Source organism: Colius striatus, chromosome 1, assembly GCF_028858725.1.
Source record: "Colius striatus isolate bColStr4 chromosome 1, bColStr4.1.hap1, whole genome shotgun sequence".
Taxonomy (NCBI): domain Eukaryota; kingdom Metazoa; phylum Chordata; class Aves; order Coliiformes; family Coliidae; genus Colius; species Colius striatus.
This window is the reverse complement of record NC_084759.1, coordinates 136,828,987-136,841,526: the sequence shown is the minus strand read 5'-3', so window position 1 is coordinate 136,841,526 and position 12,540 is coordinate 136,828,987. Positions and strand designations below refer to the sequence as shown.

General features: G+C 40.4%; 1 protein-coding gene across 4 annotated transcripts in view; it reads left to right on the top strand.

The window, feature by feature from the left end:
* SOX5 (SRY-box transcription factor 5) overlaps positions 1-12,540 on the top strand; it is a 652,738-nt gene that overhangs the window by 291,740 nt on the left and 348,458 nt on the right. The window contains exon 1 of one of the 4 annotated variants that reach the window (XM_062009281.1): positions 1,389-1,460. The exons of the other annotated variants lie outside the window; for them this stretch is intronic. The gene's annotated coding sequence lies outside the window, so the exon portion shown is untranslated. Of the gene's footprint in view, positions 1-1,388; positions 1,461-12,540 lie in introns of those variants that run through there. 4 annotated transcript variants of the gene reach the window in all.

Sequence of the window (12,540 nt, the reverse complement as noted above, 5' to 3'; positions counted from 1 at the left end):
CTACCGTTGAAATGCTTGACTTCCACCTTCCCCCCCCCCCCCCCCCCCCACTGTTTCTTCAATGTATGTTGTGGTGTTATTTATTTCAGAATAAACACTTCACTAGATCTGGAGAGATTTGTGTCTCACACAAGTTCTCTAAAGTTACTGGTTTCGTCAGGGCCGAATTTGGCCCATTACATCTAATGAATTGTATATTCCAAAATCAATATTAATAATGCTGCTACGTGCTCTTTTTAAATAGACTGTAGACATTCATGTAGTCTGTGTAAAGTTCATATGAAATGATACTTGTCTATTCTTTATTCATCCTTTTGGTTAATAAATAATCCTTCAGCCTTTTAGTAGCTGATTTCTGGGATCCTGTTGGACATCTGTATTTATCACTTAGAAGGCCATCACCAATAAATCTTTCTCTCTTCAGATTTTTGATGGAAAACTCAGAGTTTTCGGGATTATTTAATACTTCTTATTGTTTTCGGGATTTGTTGGGGATTTATATGTATATTTCTAACCTATTCTATTGGTGAGTTGCAGTTTCTTGAGAAGCTGTTTAGCAAAACGTACAGATTCAGTGAGGCACTGAAGGAAAATCAACCATCCACTTGCTGAATCTCTGCATTTGCTGCAAGCAACATTTCATCTAGGGATATGAATGACTCAGAGAGGTTGGAGGGACTCATAATTTCTGTACTACAGCACCGTTTGCTAGGATTTTCTGACTTTTGTATTTATCATTAGAAGTAACGTTACACAATGTCAAAGAAAAAAAGCCCAGCCGTCATAATGTGCTTTCCTGATTGTAAATGGGGCTGGATATCCTGTGCTGAAATGTCAGGTTAGATCCTTTGTAAACTCTGAAGCCTGGTCTCAGAATAGAACACTTCTGGAGTGTATTAAATTGGTGTTAATTGAGAAACACATATGCCAATGACATTTTAAGCTACGCTAAATAAAACCAAACCTTTAGCAGGTCCCTATCACAGAGAGATCCTGAGATTTCACTGAACCTGCTGCTGTCGTCATCTTTTTTCCATCTATGCATATGTTGCTTGCAATGATATATGGTAACTCCTGATGCAAATACCACTCATGCTGTTACAGCTTAAAAGACCCAGAAATAGAATGCAAACACAATGTCTGGGGTTTTTTTCTGCTCCATGTTATAAAAACCTATGACCAGCAGCCTAAAGTTTGATTCCTTTTCCCTGCAGTTTTCACACCAGCTGACTTCAAAACATACATTTAACACTGCAAGTCATAAAAAATTCATCGCCTCTTTCTTTTTTTAGGGGGACTAATCCTGAAAGTGTCTCAGGGTTCTCTAGCTCCTGTTGCAGCTGAGCCACAGGTCAGCACCTCAGGAGGGGCCCCGTCCTCAGGCGACCCAGTGCCCAGTATATTCACTGACTCCGCTTCCCTGACGTGGCTGGCCCCTGGATCAGGCCCTAAGCATATTGGTAAAGTACATGTGCTTTATCTTAAGATAAATAAAGCCATTTGAAAAACACAAAGCAAAATTGGGGTTGAAGTCCCAATTGTGTCAATATACTCATGGGATGTGGCAATATTTTGTTGCACGTTTGGTTTGTTACAGAAAAGAAAGGGCAGATGGAAGCTAAGAGCCAGGTCTCGGCAGCACTGGCTGCACAACAGCTCAGCAGAGCAGTGGCGGAACCCTGCTCTAATGTAGCCGCACAAACTCTCCCAAGATGACTTTGCAGGACCACTCTCGTTTAGAGTGGTCTTCTGCTGCAAGATAGGGCAAGAGGTCAAAAACCATTTATGAAGAGTCTGGTACCATTAAGCTGGCATCATATAGCTGTGAGTGAGACTGTCACTGGCAGCTCATTGATTTCCAAGTGACAAAGCCAACTACAGCTTTGCCACTCAGTAACTTTTTACCTTTGAAATTAAAAACTCCCCAGATTTTTTTTCCTCAAAAAGCTGCGTTTGTTTGTTTTTTTGGGCAAGCAGAAGTACTTTTGAAGGTATGTTGTACTGCAACTGCACAGTGGACTGTAGGACCTCTCTCTCTTGATGCAAGGATGATTGGTGGCCATCTCCTGACTGTGTCCTGAAGGTTTATTTGTTACTCTCTGCCTTTATGAGCATAACTAAATAGACACTAAAAGTTTGAAAGGAATTTGATGTCTATAAAACCCATATTTGTGAGTGCCTGGAGGCCCAGTGAAGAACAGGGGTCTCTTCCCCATTTGCTGCCCCCAGGTGTAGTCACAGGGAGTACCCAGTGCTTGGCTCATGTTCAGCTTGAAGGAGAAGCAAGAGGAACCTTCTCTCAGAACCAGTGCACAAACCGCTAAGCTCTTGCAAAGTCTGCCTTATCGTCCCATGGCCCCCAGTAAATCTTCTTTGCTGTATAGCTTCAGAAGTTCATTGTGCATTCTGCCAAACTTTTTCCCAACTTACACTTATTTCTGGTATTTTAGATAAGGTCCTGGGTTGTGAGAAGACTGGTGGAACTGCATCAGTGGGAATGTGTTTAGCACATGGGGCATGATTAACTGATAGTTGTGCTCCAGGTCTCAGTAGCTGGATGTTGGTCTGTGGTGGCAGGAACAAGGGCTGGAGTTATCTGATAAATGGAAATGAATAAAAACTCTCTTTTTTGTTTGTTTTTTGTTTTGTTTTTTAAAGAAATATCTCCCTTCCAAGCGGTGTCTTGTGTGAGAAGTATTAAACTGTGTATTTGGTAGTTTCTAGTTTCAGATATGTATTTTTGGGGCCAGTCAGATTTCTCTGTTCTTGTTTGTTACATACAGTACAACATGTGGTTGTAAAGTGAATGTGTCTGCAACTTCCTACAAAGATGGTGGCATTTTCCAGAAGAGAAAACACCAGAGCAGTTGAGTCTTTTGCTAAGGCCAGAGAGAAAAGCTGTGGTAAGAGGAGGGAGGATTCTCCAACCACCCATTGCGAACATTGTCCATCCAGCCTGTCTGTCTGTCCTTCCTGCTTGTGGCATCTGTTGGAGCAGCTCTGGAGTGTGGGAGAATTGCATGCTGTAGCAACCATCCAGTTGTTTGCCATGCAGTCTTTCACAGGATAGCTGTGTAGAGAATTCGACTATAATGTGCTTAATTGTCCACTTCCTTGTAATTGTTCTTGCGGCAGCCTCTTCTGTTAAAGATGCCCTCATGCTGGCAGGACCAGGAGGGCAATGTGTGCTATCCCAGATTCTTCTTCTCTCCTTCACATCTGTCTCAAACTTGATAGCTGTTATGCAGCCCCTGTGTGACCATGATGATACATGCTCAAACACACTCTTAACCCTGGATTGGGACCTCCCTTGGTGATGACACTGTAGATGAAGTCCTCAGACTTTGTGAAGATTTCAACATAAAATATTATGATCTGTCAGTCTGCTTGCCCATCTATCTGTCCATCTATCTAATGGACTTGTGGGCATGCTGGAATAGCTTGGGGAAGGTCAGAGAGAGTTCAGGATCAGAAAAAAATGGTCATTTTTTTTTTTGTGAGAGTGCATGTGTTTCTCCAGCTAACTGATGAGGCGTCTTGGCAGGGTGTTTTGACTTAAAGAGACAGCCCCATCCATTCAGAGGACACGAGCACCCTTCTTGTGAAACAGAAGAGAGTTATTTGCCAGAGGTGACTGTTTTATGATGATAATGTTGCATTGGAAATATCTCTGCTGGAAACCTGTAAATATCTCCAGTGGTTCTGCTGGAATTGTCAGAGATAAGCACGGAATGCATGGCAGGGCCTGAGCTTCGGTTTGTGTTCAATTGAGACATCTGTACACATTGTAAAATAGAAGCTGAGTGTGTGCAGTGGGGCCAAGGAGGCTTGAACATCTGGAGATAGGTGTCCACATGTGGTGGGGACTGTTAGACATACAGTCATGCTGAAGCAGCTTGGAGACATCTCACCTGGTGAATTTTTGATGCTGAGAGTCCTTTTGCAGTTCCAGTAAGTTTTTTATAAGTGAGCTAGAGATAAATTCCCAACCCACCAGCGGCCAGTAAGTTGGGGATTCAGTGGCCAGCACGGCACTGGGGTCCTGCGCTTCAGAGTTGAGGGTGGGAAGGGAGCAGCCGGGTTTCCAGCAGCAGCCCCGCCTCACCAGAGCCACCATTAGGCAAGCGGAAGCCCCAGTCAGGGTTACAGACCAGACAGTCTATACCAAGGCAGGTCAAAGGGTGAGCTTACTGTTTACTGAGTCGGTAAATAGCTAATTATTCAGCCCGGCAACAGGGTGAAAACCCACATGGGATGTAAATCCTTGGCAATTCAGCATTATCTGGCAGGGAAGGGGGTTGAGATCCGAGGATCCCTTGCAGTAGCAAAGGGGAGCTCTCTGCACTTTAAAACCTTTTAGGGTCATTGTATGATACTGTGGAGCCATTAAGGAGCCCTCACGTGCCAGCAGCAATTTAACAGGCCCAGTGTTGGGCACTTAATTGTGTCAATAATTATTCACGCATTAGCACCAGCTCCTCCTTAAAGTGTGTACTGCAGTGACTCATTAAGTTATTACTGGTATTCATTACCAGTAAAATTAGCCTTTTTTTCCAAAGTGTAAAATTTATGTTTTATAGAAAAGTATTGCTAGGAGTGCAACAGCTTTGCTCTACTCCCTGCTTGGATTGGAAGAAAACAGGACTATGTGGAGATAAAGGAATATTTTTTAATCCAAAAAGAGGCCCTCAAATTAGACAAAATCTTGTGTGTGTGTGTGTGCCTCTCCCCCCCCCCCCCCCCCCCCATTCCCTTTTTTTTTTTCCCACGGTGGATTTTATGCGCTTAAAATTGGGGTAGGGTAGAAGCTATATTCCTGCCTGGCTTTGGCTGTCAGTCCTGTGTGTCTAAGTGCTGTTTTCTGGTATCAGGAGTGAAAAAGGTACCAAGTGTCTTCTGATTTACAAAAAAAAAGTGTTAATGTATATGCAGCTGTCTTTATGTTAAATGCTTCATGGTGCACTTTGTTTCTTTAAATGGTGATCATTTACAGTGAGCGTGTACAGTATATGTGCCTGGAGGGAGAGCAATTGTTATACAACTCTTTAATCTGAGCCATGATTAAAACCCCTTTTGTTCCTCCCTCCATGCATTACTCCAGCCTATCATCTTTGCTGAGAAATCATTTGGCAAGTAGATATGTGTGTATTTTAAGAGAATAACTCCTCTTAAAGAATTGGTTTGGCTTTTGTTCTGCTTTTAGAACTTAGTTTTTTGCATTTCAATATACAGCGCCGTTCAAAAGGCGGAGGAGGGTCGTAGCCATTTTTTTGCGTGAATAAGGTATAATTGAAATATGATGTATGCAGATATCATCACTTCTACAGCAATTATCCAGATTGTTTGTTTAGTGGGAACGTACTTTCAAGTAGGGGTTGGTCAGTGGCAATCATGTTGCATGACACAGCTGAGAGAAATGACAAAGAATATGTAAAGTCTCACACTGTGAAATTTTATGTTGCTCCGAGAGTGTCTACTAGGGGGAATCGTTAGGAATTCCAAAGGTGAGGGCCATGGTGGTTTCAGAGAGAAAGGTAAAGGAGGATGGGGAGGCTAGCGCTTAGATCTCGGGGAGAGGCTGGAGTTTGGCATTCTGTGTCATGTGGAGACCAGCAGCTAATGTGGCCCTTGTTGAAACTTGAAACAGCTCTATTAGTATCTTGATTGGGGAGAGGAGAAGAGACCAAGAGTAAACAAAAATGTGCGGTCTGGAGATGGGCTTAATTGTGCACAATACATCTTGCCTCTGTGCAGCTTATTCTAATCACTCCAAATGGCAACACACACGCTCGCGCGCACACACACACACAAATTTGATCTGCTCAAGCAGATAAAACTGCTATGAGTATAATATTGCCAGGCTAGAAGGAAAAAAAAATGGACATCTGTTTAACAACTCTCTATTGTAGACAGGATCATAGAAACACTGTTGCCTGCCTGTCGTGTTCAATCAAAATGAATAAAACACTGATTAAGAAAAAAAGAGAAAATCAGGCAGAAGAGAGCCTTAAAGTATTTGCTTACACTTTTTTGTTGTTTGTTTGTTTTAATTTCAGCAGCATGATGTGGAGGAGGAATCCCAGGGGCAGGAGGAGGTTTCAGGAACAGTGAAAGGAAGATTTTGGTTTGTTTTGTGTTGGTTTTTATCCTCGGTATAGCCGAGAGAGAGGCGAACAGCAGTCGGAACTAATTGTAGCTAGCTTAGGAAAGTCTTCATTAGCACTTGCCACACATGGTTACCAGATGTGCAGAAGAAGGGGTGGGAGGAGGGGGGAAAGGGTATGTGGAGAATGGGCTACATACTTAAATCTAATAATCTGTCTTTTGTTTTCAGGTCTATTGTGTTGGGGAGGGGAAGAATGGGGAGAGGGAGAAATCCTGGCTGCTTTTTGATGCAGCCAGTCCCTATTAGCTGAATGGCATTCCTTGTCTTGCAGCCTCTTTTCCAAGGAAGGAAAAACCCTCAATCATGGCCAAGTAAAGAGGGAGTTATTTATTTATTTAAGAGTATCAGTGAACTATTATTCCACTGAACCCAGCTGAAAGTATTTGGATAATCAAACTGGTAAAGCACTGTCTTTCTGGCCAGCTTGTGAATTTGAGCTGGCTTTTTTTGTGAGCTTGTGGGCTCCTAGAGTAGCAGTGGGGCTCTTGAACTATCAGTTCAATAGCAGCAGCATCTCCTTAGTTCACTTGTACTTTGACAGTGAGGGTGAGATGCCATCAGTGAAACCAAGTCCAATAGAAAAGTATGTAGAGGTCTGTTGTCATCCCTGTCAGTCATCCCTGAAGTTTGTCATCAGATGTTTAACCTTCTGCCTGTTACTATTAAAAAAAAGAAATAAATAGTTCTTCCACACAGAGTGATCATTGCTGCTGCAGACCAAATCATGGTCTTGATGTCTACATAGATGATTTTTACAGGAAAATTTCTTTTAATTTTACCATAGAAGTTACTCTGAAGGTCACTAGTTGCTCCTCAGGAAGAAACAGTCCCCCTTTCTCTGCTTTTGAACTGGTCATTTCCAGAGGGATTCTATGTGGGCTGTCTCCACCATCTCTCCTCACTTCAATAGCATCGCGGCTTCTTTAGCACTCTTAGTCCCTGAAACCTTCCCACAAGGTGGACATTTTTCATACTCGCATAACCTATGCTTGAACATCCCTTTTCTTCCCTGAGCCCCCTCCCCCCCTTCATTCCAGTGGTAGGAGAACATCACCATGTCTGAACAACATGACTTAGATGACTCTCCAAGCTCTGAATAATCAGGGATAAAGGTTTAATTATGGCACTACACATGATATCCACAAGATTTGGCACTCTGGTCATGTGAGAGAACAGCACTAGATGAACTTTTTACTAATTAAGCACTCTCTTTCCCTTCCCTCTCAAAACTGCAAGGAGGTATAAACATGGGAAATCACTTATGTTAAAGTGAAATAGAGACATTTTTTGAATCTTAAACTGAGTTGAACCAAAATCTTTGTGGTTCCAGCCTTGTTTTATCCATCTCAGTTTACCAGTCTGTAATCTCATCCTCCTTTGGAGCCTGGAAATGTTCTTGCTCACAATCTCAAAGTAGAGCAGATGTTGCCTAAATAGAAAAAAGGTTGTGTGCACAATCTAATGTAAGCATGGGGCACAGGAGGAAGTTTGGATGAGTGTAAGCTAATTGGGGCACAGAACTGCTATACTTTCAGACTTAAGACCAAATTTTTTTCCAGATATATTCTGCCTATCAGATCCCAAATATGCTGTTCACTTTTCCCCACTCCATGGCAGCTCCCACTTGGAACTTTTTTAATTTTTTGAGAGTAGGGTAATGTCTGTCAGCTCAAGCTCAACAAAGCAAATGGCTGGTAAGATTTAATCTATTTCATTCTTCCTTCTATGTTTGATTGACTTCTCCATCCAGTGATCTTGTTATTCTGAGTCCAAGTTAATCAAAGTCCAGGAATTAATCTTGCAGATTCCCTCAAAGGAAATAATAAAGCTGAATCACTTAACTGACTTAATTGTATCTGCCTTTTCTACAGTAGGATTGTAGAGTCTCTTGTGACCCTGTTGAAATCGGTTGGATCAACATAACTAGCACAGGCAGAGTCACTGAGTCTATGGCTTCCTTGAAGTATCTTTATTAGCTATGAGAAAGGCCCAAGGAGAAGTTTGATAAAAATTAACCTATTTACCATCCCAGTATTGCTGTAGCTGCTATTGCATCAGGTATTTTCATTAATAAAATTAAGTGCCATATTTGCAATTTGTATAATGCTATCCCAAATTATTTTCACAAGAATGAACTGTGATTGTGCCAACATGTATTATGTAAAGACAATATCTCTGCTTACAATAACTCATGTTTAGAAAAACCAACACTGCAAACTTGATGTTTATGTCCAGTTTTATCTCTTCTGGAGACACTTATATGTTTATTTATTTTTCCAAGTCTTGGCCACTGAATGAATTATATATGTAAGTGCTATGTGGTGAAATCATGGCCATGCACAGCAGCTGATTTTTATTATCCTGTATTCCACAGAGATATCAAGTCAAATTTGAAGTGGCCATTGATGGCTCAGTCACCTGTGGTCTCCACTCAACAGGTTTTCAGTTACTTGGGGCTTCAGTAGAACTTAGAAATGCTTTCGGAAATTTAACATACTGAATGTAATTTTAAGACATTCTTCATATTATTAACTTGATCTTTAATTATTGTAAGTTAATTATTTAAACATTTTATTACTTGGAGATGGAAAACAGAATGTTCAGGTTTATTTCCTTCTTTTTGTGCATTTCTGCACTGAAGTCAAGGTTTCAGGCAATGAGGCAAATATTTTGATGCAGATGCAAAACTAATCAAACAAACATGAAAGTATTCCTACGGGGTTTCCCAGAGGCTTTGCTGGGGATACTGCAATGCAAATAATATACAATGCAAATAACAAATAGTATAGTGTAAGTATTTTAAGTAAGGAGGATTCAGTTAGTGATAGAATGTAATGGGTGAACCACACGAGCTGATACTACCATCTTTTTATGATGCTCAAAATCACTTGTTTTTTGCAGCCTGGATCTCCTATCATGCTTTTTTTTTGCCCTCACAATGTTCTTCTATAATGTACTCCATCAAAATGCATGTTTCATCACAGATGATGTCATTTAAGTGGAAAAGAATTGTAAATCCTTCTTTGGCCTCCTGTAGTTTTTCCTGGGGACTGAGCTCAAACTACTTCTCTTTCCAGGATGATAAGTAAGCAATATGATTGTTTTTTATATGTATATCAACAATACTCTATGCAATTAGAAAGTATCGAGCACTATCCTAATGCTATGCAGTAATTATGTATGACAGCATTTTTCTCCTTGAGATTTGCAATTTTTCCAACACAAAACAAACAACTGACATGACAGGCTGGAAAGTTTCATTGTAATGTTACGAAAATCAAGAAAAGCAAGTTTACTGGGGAGAGTACAAATAGCTTTTCTCTTTTCCAGTGTAATGACTTGAAGATAGATATGCAGTGCAGCAACATGAGGTCCATCTTTTTGTCACCTCAAAATGAGGATCCCGCGGTGTACTGTCCAGGACAAAGCTGCGCACTGCTCAGGGACAGGCACTGGCGCAGGAGATTGTAGCCTGGTTTGTTTGCAGGATTGTGTGATGGGAGCAGAGCAGCCTCTTATTCCCAGCCCCTGCTGACTTCTAAGTTTCCAATACTTACAGTGAATGTGCAGGCAATGGCTCTAACCTGTGAAGCTTCCAGAAAGGTGTGCGACCCAGTTACCTTCTTTCATTGGGAATATTGCTACAGCCCAGATGAGGGCAAGGCTAACTGGAAACGTAGGTGAAAAGGAAGGTGCTGGTAAGGTATAATGTATCTTGGCATTGATACACATTCCTTCCCACACACGCACCTGCTTTTTCTTTGTCTTTCTCTGTCCCTAAATCTGCTGAGAAAGATATGGGGTCAGATTTATGTATTTATGAGTGATCCTTATCTTTTTAATTTTGAATATTGAGCATTTACAGTTTTATCATGCACAGTGGAAGAAACATAAGTATGAAACAAGCAGCATACCCGCCTGAGTAAGTTTATTTTGTTTTACTTGATTCTGTTTCAGTAACAAAACAGATTATTTTCCCAACACCATGCTTGCAATTTTATCATAAAGCTTACAATATGTAATGTGTCTTATAAAGCCCTGTTCTGAGATTACATGAATCTGTGAGAAATCTTTACCTCCACTTATGTAAAAAAATAAATTTTTACTGCAGTGAATTGGAGTGAAAAATTTGAAAATTTAATGTGGAAGGAACTTAAAGATGTAGGGATAAAGATAAACCAAAAGGATCTGAAATGCATTGGAAGGCATTTGTGTATGTTTTAGAGTCTTTTTTTTTTCCTAAGCATCACTCTGGCAAATCTCATGACTTTAAGTCCTGGTCTGATGACTTTTGGGTGATTGAGATGTAGTACCCAAAATATCCTTCAAGCTATGGTTCCTCTCCCCAAGTCTTTAGTTTCTCCTACCCCAGAGCTGTGTGCCTCATCTTGCTTGATCTTTCCCTATGCTCTTAGGTCCAGGGTGCTGGCAGTATTCCCTTACTGGGGCTGTGGAGGTCTTTGCGTCTCTCTGGTCCCAGTATAGCCAAGATGGTTGGGAGAGTAGAGCAGTTAGTTCTGCCTTCCCCTCCCCCCATGCTCAGTTTCCCTGTGTTTCAAGAATCTTCACCTAGATTTGGCCCTAAGAACGGGGAGTTGTGCTGAAAAGCTATCCATCTTCTGCATTAAATTTTAAGGAGAACAGAGAGCAAATGACATAGGGTATAAAATAAGTACTTAAGTAAATGTTTTAATCTCACTTGGGGCACTTTGACAAAGTAATGAAAACATACCACGTGCATGTGTGTCTGCACATAATCATTGTCATTGTCGTTTGCTTTTGTTGTCAGCAAAATTAAGCAACAGAGCATATTAGAGAAGGTTGTGCTTGTGATTTGTCAGCAAGCCTCAGTGCATGGCAGGGACACCCAGCTTTTCTGCAGTGTACGAGCTGAGCCATGTTGCTCTGCAGAGCCCATTAGTTTTAAGAACAGCCTCTGTGTGTGAGCAGGTACCTGCTGTTACAGAACACGAGGATCAAGGCCTCAAATGCCAGTTCTTCAGTTTCACCTGAAGGTATGACTTGCCAAATTTCAGGTTGTTTCTGATCCATGATAGAGCAATGAAAGCAACAGTGCTTTCTAGAGGTAAAGTTATATTGTGATCCAAACCAGAAAAAGAAATTGTCTCCCAACTTGGCTTGTATTAACATGGAATTCTATACAAAAGCTTCAGTAGATTTTTTTTAAGCTAAACAGCGTGACTATGATCTTTTTTTCATCCATAGGAGTGAAGCAGCAGCAACAATAATTCACACCAGTGCATTATCAATTCTTTATACTGTTAGTGAATTTGAAACAAAATTGAAAATGCTTTTAAAAGGAAAGTATTTGACTATAGGGACAGCAATTTCTAGGTTATTTACTGACTTCTGTGAGGAAATTTCTTCCAGTTTAGGAAGTTCAGGATTATTTTCATTTTGATAAGAAGGAAACATCAATTCAACAGACAATAAAAGCTGTTTAAACCTGTTAAATACTATGAAATAGATGTGTACAGCTAATTAAGGTATGTGTTGAATAGTAATTATGTCATCCTGAGGGATTTACAAATAGAGTCTAGTTAAAATTTGATTCAATCTTCTATCATTCAAGAAGGTGCAAATTATTATTCATTTAGTGTGCTCTGATTTCAGTTCTAAAGGTAATCCAGAAAAAAGGGAGCGGGATTTCTGTTTTATCAGCACTGTTTAAGAACTAAGATCTCATAATTATCACACCGTACCAACAGTCTGCTACTCAACTTAGTGAAGCAATCATTCTGCTTTGAAACTAACAATTTACCCTCCAAGCAAAGAAAGATATAAGAAAAAGTGTTTAGTCAGCAAGCAAATATACTAAATTGTATGTTTTGGCTTTTGTTGGCACTCATGTTTCTGAGCTGCGCAAACGTGAGTCAGTTACACAATACCTTTCAATCAAAGGCATCAAAGTAAGAGACAGATTTCACAAGAAAAAGGAACCAAAAAAAAGAACAAAAGGCAAAGGTGAAATAAAGCTCCGTGAGATCCAGTTCCATCAAACTTCTGGAACCTCTTTTTAAAGTAACATTGGTAGACTCTTCACCTTACTCCTTTGTGTAATTTCTTATTGTAGTAGCAAAGAATTAGGTAAGATTCCTGATCACCTTGTGAAAGTGGTATAGATTCTTTTACAAGGAAGTTACTTTTTTATTTGTTGTATACTAGGAAAAAACTTTTTGCACAAAATTTGATCACTAAACCGATTTCTTCCATTAAAAAAAAAAAACAAAACAGACAATCGTCATGTTACCAAAAATGTGAGACATTACTCCAGTTTTTCCATAAACTAGGGACATGTAACCCATGCATGTATGTTGGTAGTTATTGCTTGGGCTTCCTGGAAAGTATCTTCT